Source organism: Acanthisitta chloris, unplaced genomic scaffold (assembly GCF_000695815.1).
Source record: "Acanthisitta chloris isolate BGI_N310 unplaced genomic scaffold, ASM69581v1 scaffold14734, whole genome shotgun sequence".
Classification (NCBI taxonomy): domain Eukaryota; kingdom Metazoa; phylum Chordata; class Aves; order Passeriformes; family Acanthisittidae; genus Acanthisitta; species Acanthisitta chloris.
The window spans coordinates 22,216-32,632 of NW_008667764.1; the positions used below are offsets into that span (position 1 = coordinate 22,216).

Genomic DNA, 10,417 nt, shown 5'->3' on the forward strand with positions numbered 1-10,417 from the left:
TCAAAAAGAACAATGGCATGGTCATCATCATGAATTATGTCATCATCAGAAACAGTAATTTCCAGAACATTCTAGGAAAAGAAATGAAAAATATCCAATTCATTAGCATGTACACAAGAAGTCTGACATTCTACAGCTCTTCCAGGTTTAGTGTCTGAGTGTCAGAGAGGAAATAGAAAAATGCTGATGAAAAAGTGTCACAAGGAAGAGTAAGAAAGGGAGTGTAATCTGCTTTATAAGAAACAGTTCTTAGTCTTACCAATTAAGGCTGAACTGAGATATCTTTTGGGTCACCTTTTAAGCTTTGAAAAATGCACTACCAAAAATACAGTATTTTAGGGAGGAATATGGATTGTCCGAAGTTCTGTACTGCTTCTTATCATCAGGGGCCATAGAAGTCATTTCATATCAATAATCACCTTTCTACGTCCCTGGACATTCTGCTTTCAGCCACCTGTTCACAGACATTTGTGTGGTGCAATTATCAGCAGCAAATTGAGTAAAGTTCTTAAACATCCTAGAATTTAGCCACTTATGGGCATTGATATGCCATTATTTCTTGTCCTCTCAGGAAAAGATACGTTTTTGTGTTATAGTGTTGATTTATATTTTCATTTCATAGTTCCTCTGTGTTGTCACACTGTTATTGGTCTCATCAGCTAGAATTGCTTTGCTCCAGCTTGCTAGGGGAGTTGTAAGTAAACTCAGAAGGCATTAGAAGACATGATCTCCTGTTTTGGGCTAAACTGGAAGATACATATTGATGAGACGAAGAGGAGAGGGATTGGTTTGTGTACCTTGACTTGTCTCTGTATCCGGAAGTAGAAAGTTTCATTCCACATGGGATTTCTGCAGTTTTTGATGGTTTTGGTGCGGAATTTTTCATCTGAAGCTGTTGGTAACCAGAGGCTCACATAGCAATCAGATTGGCTTACTAGGGAAACATAGGCAAAAAATATCTGTCAGTGGAAGGATGACGCAAGCAATGGAGTCACTGAAATGCTCTGTAGCATGAACATGGGCAAGAGATGGGTGCTTCTTTCTGATACACATTGGCCAAACCAGGAAGATAGAAATCAACAGCTGGACAAAATTAATTTGTTCCTCACAACACTATTTTTAATAAGCAGTATATTTAAATAATTTTGCACAATCTTACACATTAAACTAAAGAATACAGTCCTAGCCAGTGGATAGAAGAGTATGTATGGCCAGGAGTCTTGTATTACTCCTTATCAACAAAAGTTGTCAGGAGAAACTGACGGGTGCAGCACAGTGCGGCTGCCAGACCCTGAGAGGGATTGTGTGTAAATTGTCTCTGTGGCAATTTAACTTTCTGAGAAATCTTTAAAAAATCAGGTTTATGTCTGATTCAGATAGTAAATATCTGGCATACCTGGTTATTAATTCTTCATAATGGAAAACAAATTATTCCAACGACCTTGATCATTGTCTCTCTAGGTGGGGTAGGAAGGGAGAGGCCTACTAGGAAATACAATTGCTGCGTCAGGAGGTCAGTAGGGAGCTGGAGCTCTTTCCTGGTGTTTGCTGATGCCTGAAAGACCTGAAATCTGTTTCCTACTTCACATCTCTTCACAATGGCAGAAAGGATTTGGATTTCATGGATGAAGGGAGTGAGCCTGCAGTTGCTGTAAGATATCATCTCCCATAGATCCTGAGCCAAGTGAGCACCAAATAGTTTCTCAGACCTTGGACATGAACTTTTCCAGAGGCAACTAGAAGGTCTGAACCAACCTGTTGTGTAAACACAGGCTTTGGAGAGAAAGGAGGAGGAGAGAAGTCTGGTCTCACAGTAGTTAACAGAGAGTGGAGAGATGAACACTTACTAGCTCTAAGCATGGCACAGGTCTCAAGCCAATTCCTCAAGGTTTTAAAAGAGCTCATTCTGGTGTCTTTGATCAGGATATTTGAGATATTTTGTCTAAAAATAAAGTGTTACCTGAAATCTTGAGATCCTGTGACTGGGACATCCCCAGAAGAGGATGCCTGTCTGACAGGGAGATTCCCATATAACTCTTGTTGAATCTGAAAGAATTTCTTGACACTGTCACGAGTTTTCCCTCAAGAAGGTAGTAGGTTGCCTTTCTGTCTTTGAAATTATTTCCACTGACAACATTTGAGTATCTCAGATTTTTGCATAATGGATGTGACAGGATAATATGTTGACTTGGGCAATTAGCAGTATAATATTCAATTTGCAATGTGTGGGAGGTCTGTGATTACTGATCTGCCTGATGACTGAAACATGTCCCCTCACTGTGCTGTCTGTCAGCCTGCTGAGCTGTGATGTACTCATCCTGAGAAGTGGTATCACTGCCTCTCATCTACAGAGTTTCTCAAGAGCTCATAGAAAGCCTGTACAATAGCCAAGAACTACATGTGGCATCAATGCACTTAGCACTGCTGATCTCAAGTGTTCCAAAAACACGAGTCCAGCATCCCCAAAATTGCCAAAATGGCTGAGATGGAATGTACTTCAGAAAATAACATTTCTGAACTGATTTGAAACATAATTTCTCTCCTTTGTGGTTTCTAGACACCATGGGGTGCAGGAAGGACACATTTCTATATTTTTGCTGTAATTGTAAAGGCCAGTTCTTTTATTTTCCATTCTTCTTAATGTAAACCAAAATGCTTCAGGCTTTTTCAAATTCCAGCTTTCCACCACAGTATATAAAAAAAGACTTGTGAAAGAACTGAGAAAGCTGGAAGTGCTAAAACTCTGAGCTAAGCATGAATGGACAGCAACTGTTTTATCTGGAATTTACTGATTTGCTGGAATGTTTTCTTTGAAAAAATATTTTCGTGAGGCTACTTTTTTAAATTATTTTTTTTCCGTATGTGTGTTGATTTCACAATATTTACTTAACATAGGCTATTGAAAATTCTTTGTCAAACTGATGAAGTACAGGGTAGATAAATGTATAGTGAGATGAATTAAAAACTGGTTGAACTGCAGGCTCAAAAGATTGTAATCAAGAGCACAAAGTCCAGCTGAAGGCCAGTCACTACTGCTGTACCACAGAGCTGATGCTGGCACCAATGCTGTTTAACATCTGTATTAACAATGTGAGTGATGAGACAGAGTTCAGCTTCAGCAAGTTTGTAGGTGGAGAAAAACTGGAGGGAGTGGTTGACACACTGGATGGCTGCACTGCCATTCAGAGAGACCTGGACAGGCTGGAAAACTGGGTCAACATGAGCCTCTTGAAGTTCCTCAAGAGAAATGCAAAGTCCCACATTGAGGAGGAATAATCCCATGCACCAGGATGGCCTGAGAGCTGACTAGCCAGAAAGAAGCTATGCAGAGAGGGACCCATGCATGTTGGTGGACACTAGGTTGGACACGGGTCAGTGATGTGCCCTTGTGGCAAGCGAGGCCAACAGCTTATGGACTGCATCAGGAGGAGTGCTGCCAGCAGGTAGAAAGTTGATGCTTCCTCTCTGCTCAGCACTGGCAATGCCGCATCTCTGGGCTCTCCAGTACAAGAGAGGTAAGAAGGTGCTGGAGTGAGTCTAGCAAAAGTTCACAAAGAAAATGGGGATTTGGAGCATCTGCTCTATGGGGAGAACCTGAGAGAGCTGGAGTCTTCAGTCTGAAGCAGAGAAGGCTCAGGGGGTCTTATCATTGTGTGTAAATACCTGGTTGGGGCAGAGGAAAATAAAGAAGTCTGAGTCAGATTCTTAGTGGTTCCCAGTGAAAGGTAAGAGGAAATGGACACAAACCAAAATACAGGAATTCCCACTGAAACATAAGGAAAAACTTTGGGATTACCATGAAGGTGGTCAAACATTGGCACAGGTTTCCCAGAAAGGTTGTAAAGTCTTTATCCTTGGAGATGTTCAAAACCTGACTGGAGGTGGATTTGAACCACCTACTGTAGCTGACTGTTTTAAGCAGGGGGCTGAACTACACAATTTCCAGATGTGCCTTCACACCTCATCCACTTTGTGTGATTCTGCAATAACAAGGCTAGTTGGTCACAGGCAAATTACATATTATTATTCGCAACTACTATGTGCAAATTTGACATTGAAGATGAGGTGAGGTGATACTACTAGGACAAAGCACATCCTCATGTGGTTTTGCTACAATTCATCTACTGTCCCTGCTGTTGCGGAGAGGTTATTTTTTGCCACAAGAGTCTTGTGATTTTCCATATTTTCCTTGAATTGTACAGACAGTATCCCCACGCTGTGACTCTAACTGTTCTTAAGTATGTCTGTAGAAGTGGCAGTTCACTTGAACCCAGGCAGAACTGTGAGACAAAGAGTGGGACAAATCAAAAATAACAGGATAGTTGGATGTCTGCTGAATATTATGAAGACTGTGATACCCTCATTTCAAGGTAGACCTTGAAATGACTAACCAGCTTTTATTGCTCCCTCTTATCCATGAAAAAAGTATAAAAGAGCTGCTGAAAATATTCCAGTTTGTTCGTTGCTACCTGGGAACTAAAGCAAAAGATTATATTTGCATTTTCTTCATGCTCCAGTTGTAATGCAATTGCTGGGCTTCATTAGTAGTTTCATGCCATGTTAAGCCTTTCCTTCATTGCACATATTACAACTTCATTCCCCAATGACATAATGTCACCTCATGTGAATGCTGAGACATCTGAACTAATTGACCCTGATATCCTTTCTCAATTTTTAAGTTCTTCTGATTCAGTTTGTGGGACTGTTTCTCATCTCTGTCTTCAAGCTAAAGATGAGCTAAATATTAAGGATTGAACCAAGAAGTTCAGAACTTCAGCCAGCTGTCTGGTGCTCTGTGACAGTAGTCCTGTGAGGTGTTTCTGAAATGAACCATCAATTGCTAAAATCTTTCATCTTCATCACAAGTAAGAAGGAAATTACAGCAGTGGAAACCAAAGCATATATGAAAAACTAGTATCATAAGAGCAATGAATGTAAACTATAAAATCCCATCTGTCCTGTTACTGCATTTCGTAACATCAAAACGAAGAAATAATTTTCTCTTAGTGAAATCCTCTCCACCTGCACAGACAGGTTCCCCTTGCATCCTAGTTTACTACCATACACCTAAAAGGAGGAGAGCCACTCCCATTTCTCAATCAACAGACATGGTGTCTGAGAACATTTTCCTTCACCAACATAGTATGATACAAACAATATTAAGAAGTTACCCCCTATTGCTGTCTGTCTGAGAGACTATTTGAACGGAGCTTGGTCTTTTGCAAGTACCCAGATGCAAGACTAATATGTAAGCATAATATTACTCTCTGTAGCTTGCTTGCAGAAATAACAAAATATGATAGATCTACCATGCTGAATCAGTGATGTCCTTTACCAGGGGTGGACAGAGTCCCAGTGTGAATGAGCCCTCCGCCTGTCCGGTCATTTAGGTCAAATGGCAAAGTAGGATTTTCTCCCTGAAGCAGACTTACTGGGTGCAGTACCTGCTGCAGTCACAGCGTGAAGCTTTCACACCCTGGTTCACCTCCCCTTCTGCATGACCGACATGACTTGCATTTTGGGACAGGGCCATTAGTATCACCTGCATTAGCTGCATTCTCTCTAATTTGCTTGTGTTTATTTTCTGCAGCAAAAATAACCCATGACGACTCTGGAGAACCATTCTGATTTGCAAAGACTCAAAGTTTATCACTCCAGAACTGACTCATTTCTTCAGGGCTATATGAGGTGCAGTGGAGTCCAACAGAGTTTTGCTCTTTCACACGGCACTAAGTCATGGTGAGAAACCACCTTACTGTAAGCCTGTCACCTGTGTTGCCTAAGGACCTGGGAGAGGTTTGCTTCCACTCACTGTGCCTCAGGGCAAATCCCCTCTCTCAGTGCTGGGGCCTCAGGCATGCCAGATGAGGCAGATACCCTCACTGATCATCTGTTTGTCCATAGGGACAGGGTAAGGATGTCTGGCTTCAGTTGTGGGATTTAGGGGCCGCCATAAAACAAGTCAACAGTAATGAAGGTGAAGGTGGGACAGACTGAGACTTTGGCGCAGCTCTGTGTCGTCACCCAATAACTCATTTGCTTAAGGAGAGCAGCTGGAAAGTGTTGTAGACCATGCGCCTCCACAGTTCTCCTCTCCCATTCCCTGGCTCATTCTCATTCTTTTGGAACACAGAGTCACTGGAATTGGTGTTAGCAGTGAGGAAAGGAGGTAATACACTATTTTTCCTGCCACTCCATCCTGGTCAGATATTCTTCCTATGCATGGGGAATTCTTTAGAAGTGACACCATTAATAGAGTTAGGAAACATGATTTTTCATTAAAACCTCCAGCTGAGAAGGAGGAAATGGACACACTGATGACCTAAAAAGTCATTCTTTTACCCAAAGCTTCTGGCAGTCTCAGACTGAAGAGGGGGATACCTCTGCAAAGCAGGTGCCAGACTGTGAGAGACCCATATACTTCAGTGGATTTGTTTCCTTTCTAGTATGCCCACCACCTTCACAACCAAACTGCATACAGCACTGGAGCTAGGTGATGACACTCAGCGCCTGCAGGGCAGCAGGAGGAGCGTAAGTGATCTTATCTGGGTGCCCCCTCTCTAGTGCCCACAGTGAGATCAGGGAGTGCCAGAAATGTTTGAGTCTGACCCAGGATTACTAACTGGCATAAAGGTTAGTTAGGAGTACAGTGGAAAATAATTAGCTCAGGTCTGCCAAGAGCATTTCCATGATAAGACAAGACAGAAACCAGTTATATGAAGTATGAAGCAAATGTCAGAGTGGAACATATGAAAAGGGCAAACTGATCCATTGAGGAGAGGAGGACTGTTTTCTTTTTGGTTTAATTTTTTTCTTTGTGTGCAATCATTGCCAAGCTCCACCAGCATGTGTTGTCCACAGGCAAAGGTGTAACATCAGATTTCAAGATTAGCTGGGACTCCATCCCAGACTTGTGAAACACACATCCCACAGACCTTGAGATACGTGTTTAAAAAACAGCCAGGATTAAGTCAGGTACACACAACAGTGAAGAATGTGAGTGGAAATATATAGATATGGTGTTCCCTGAACCTGAGTTTTGGCATGTCAGGGAAAAATACCAAAACTCTGTGACCAAAGGACCTAGTGTGACTGCACTTGCAACAAACAGAGAAAATCATGGAATTATGTATTTTTAAACCAAATTGAGATGAACAGAAACTCAAGCAAGCTGATAACTGTATGTGCTGAGAAAGATGGGAAGCCAGCATGCAGGCAGAGAAAGCAAGTCATGGAAGCTGCTGAACTTGGTTGGAAAGGTGGTTTGTTCCTGAATTTGATACAGGGAAGATGAAAATCTAGGGAAAGCTGACATATGTCACTACAAAAATTTGTCAGTGTTCCACAGATATCTTGGCCTGATAGCACCTGTACCAGCTGCTTATAATGTTTTCCAGGGGAAAGATCATATTGCTGAGAAAAAGCTAAGTAAACATGTTTTTCTAATTCTCATCAGCACACACTAAGGTGTAGTTATTTTAGTTTTCTGATACTTCAAATGAGTTCAAATGGTAAAAACAAAACATTAAGTGAAAAGAACATCAGTATCAGTGCAAATCAAGCACTTGAAAGCTACAGTGTATCTTTTTTGCATTGTTCTGAAGTATTTAAATCACTCCAGCTTCTTTGAAAGCACAAGCAAGTTGCTGCTCTGTCAACAAAGACCTATCTAATATTTATCTTCCTTGCTCAACAGCATGATGGTTTATAGTGCTTCATAATGATATGACATCCTTAAGAAACAGGCCCAAAGTCACAAAGTACCTGGGAAATTACTGACAGAAAGAAAAGGTATCCTTTTCTTCACCTGCTGGTCCCTAAATCTTATTTACTGGTAATTAACAAAAGAATCTGAAGATACTTCTCACGATTTCTAGGCCTTACCTTGCATATTAAATTAGAATCCTTCTACACATAATAAGAGATTCAAAATGAGCACATTATCTAAATAGATGAGAGACAAAATATGTGGGAGAAGATATTCTGTTATTCATGTTTTGTAGACAGGGTAAGAGAGAAAGTGAGTGTTCCAATGCATAAATTTGTCGAAACTTCTTATACAAGTCTGTTAACTAAAAACTGAGCCCACACATCTTGAGCCCTACTCCAGGGATGTACATTTTGGTGATAATGGCAATTTTCAAAATGTCTGCATCTCACTACACAAGACTCTCTCAGAAATCCCACTGCCCTCAGGGTGGAGGACAAGGTCACAATGATAACACTATTTTCTGAGAATGCAGCATCATTTTACTTTGTGCAATCCCTTTGGATAAGCCAGTGAATCATGGTTCTTATCTTGTCATTCAATTTCCATTCTAGATCAAAGGTGATACTAAGAGAAGTTAAATCAGCTCTTCAAAGGAATGAAGGTGAGGTCTTGCACATACATGCAGTGTTCCATATCTGTCAAAAGGGATAGAAATTAATTTGTCCTTCTTTGCCACCCTATAGTATTTTTTCTATTTTCTGCAGCCCAATATTACACACCATGTGAACTGAACACTTCTCTCTACTTGACTGAAAAATTGACAATGTATGACAATGGTGACATCCATGTTCTTGAGACCCCAAAGTGAGTGGAATACAAAGAGATGGTGAGAAATTTTATCAGTAGGATATTATGGCTTCAGCAAACTTCCCAAAAAGGAAAGAGATGAAAACAAGAGAAGGAAGACCAGTATGGTGAAGAGATATGCGAAACTGTAATTATTAATGATGTGCCAAGTTCATGAAATACATATAAGAATAGCAGGAGAAATTTCTCCATGGAAAACCTCTGTGAATGTGGACCACCAGGTAAGGGCTGGCCAAATATCAAATATTTTCAGAGCACTTTGCATCTAAGCTGTAACATACTATGTACTACAGTCCTCAAAAGATTTCTGTTAGACATCTTTCACTGGGGGACAAGAGTCAGAAATATCCATAACAACATAGCTGATGTTATGATGCCCAGGACATGTACACTATGCACCTCACTGAACTTCTGAGATGTGTCAGGGCTCTTTAGAGCAAAGAATTAAGAATGACTGATGTGTAAGGATTTCAGGTCTATATTCTATGCATTTGTCAGGGACATGAGATAAAAAGACCTGTGTATTAAAACTGATGTTAAGATATTTTCACACCTCTAAACCAGCCAAATTGTAATGTGGAAAAAAATCCAAATGAAAACAACCCAACAAACCTCTGAAATTGTAAATAAATATTCTGTGGTAGAAAGTGCCTTTGATTGTGATTTCTTAGCTCACATGATTTCTGTGTTTTGCATTTGTGGAGTATCTGGCACAGGAAGGGGCTGATACAGTAATCTGAGAACTGTGAAACATCAGTAAGAAAATCTGGTACTTACAAAAATCTGCCTGACGAGTGTTTTTCAACTTTATGATTCTTACAGTGAGCAAGGAGTAAGGTGTCATTTCTTCCTGCTGGAAAAAAAAAATAACACAGGAGATGTGTTTTAAAGTTTTGGCTATACGTATTTATTGTAATGACAACCGAACACTGAAAAGAGCCAAGGTTCTGCTGAAGCTGTCTCTTCCAGCTGGCATCACAGCAAAAATAAAATAGGCAGCAAAATGCACGTTCACCACAAACTTCATTGACCCCAGAAGAATGCAGTTATACAAGCATACAAACAGAAGGTGTGGAAGAAGAGGATTAATAGGAAAGTGGAGATGGAGTAAATAAGCTGAGAAAATTCAGTTAGCCAGAAACATTAAACTGTACACACGTTCACCAGCATCTAATATGAAGACAAAATTCAGTGAATCCACAAACCAAAGATGCTTCAAATTTGGTTGGCTATTGACCAGCAGCCTGTGTTGTGCAGTAGGCAGAATCAAGGCCTATACAAGAGTTTCTGCTTTTATTTCAATGCTTGGATAATTAGAGAGAGGAAAAAAAGAGTTCTTTTTACATTTTCTTGCTCGTTTTTAAAAGAATCTTTTTCGTGATGGAGAGTTCTCTACGGATAAGTGTTAGCACCCTTGGGAATGTCTCAGGACATATACAATACATAACTTTGGACAAACATTCCTAGCTTGCTTTGTGGGAACACAATTTTTTCCATACCAAATGTCATTATCTGATTGATAGACATAGAGTAGTATAATGAAGTACATAGTTTTGACTGCAATCCTTAATCTCAAAGAAGACTATCTCCAATTCCTTCTTGAAGGTGCCAGGCTTGACCCACTATGTCTGTAAAAGTTGTGACAATCACATGTGCTTTATGGATTTTACATCTTCAGAGAACATGCCCATCATGTCCATTAGCAGCAGCTAGAGCAAGCAGGGTATCAGCACAAAGATGCAAAAATAGGCAAAGCTTACTATGGCTGCCACACAGATGGCTATATTGATTCCTTTTCTGTGGGAACAATTGTGGAAAATTTAATAAAATAGCTGAAAT

The 10,417-nt window shown here is 40.4% G+C and overlaps 1 pseudogene; it reads right to left on the reverse strand.

Moving 5' to 3' along the window:
- The window catches only part of LOC103800282, a 35,862-nt pseudogene that overhangs the window by 18,728 nt on the left and 6,717 nt on the right, over positions 1-10,417 (reverse strand).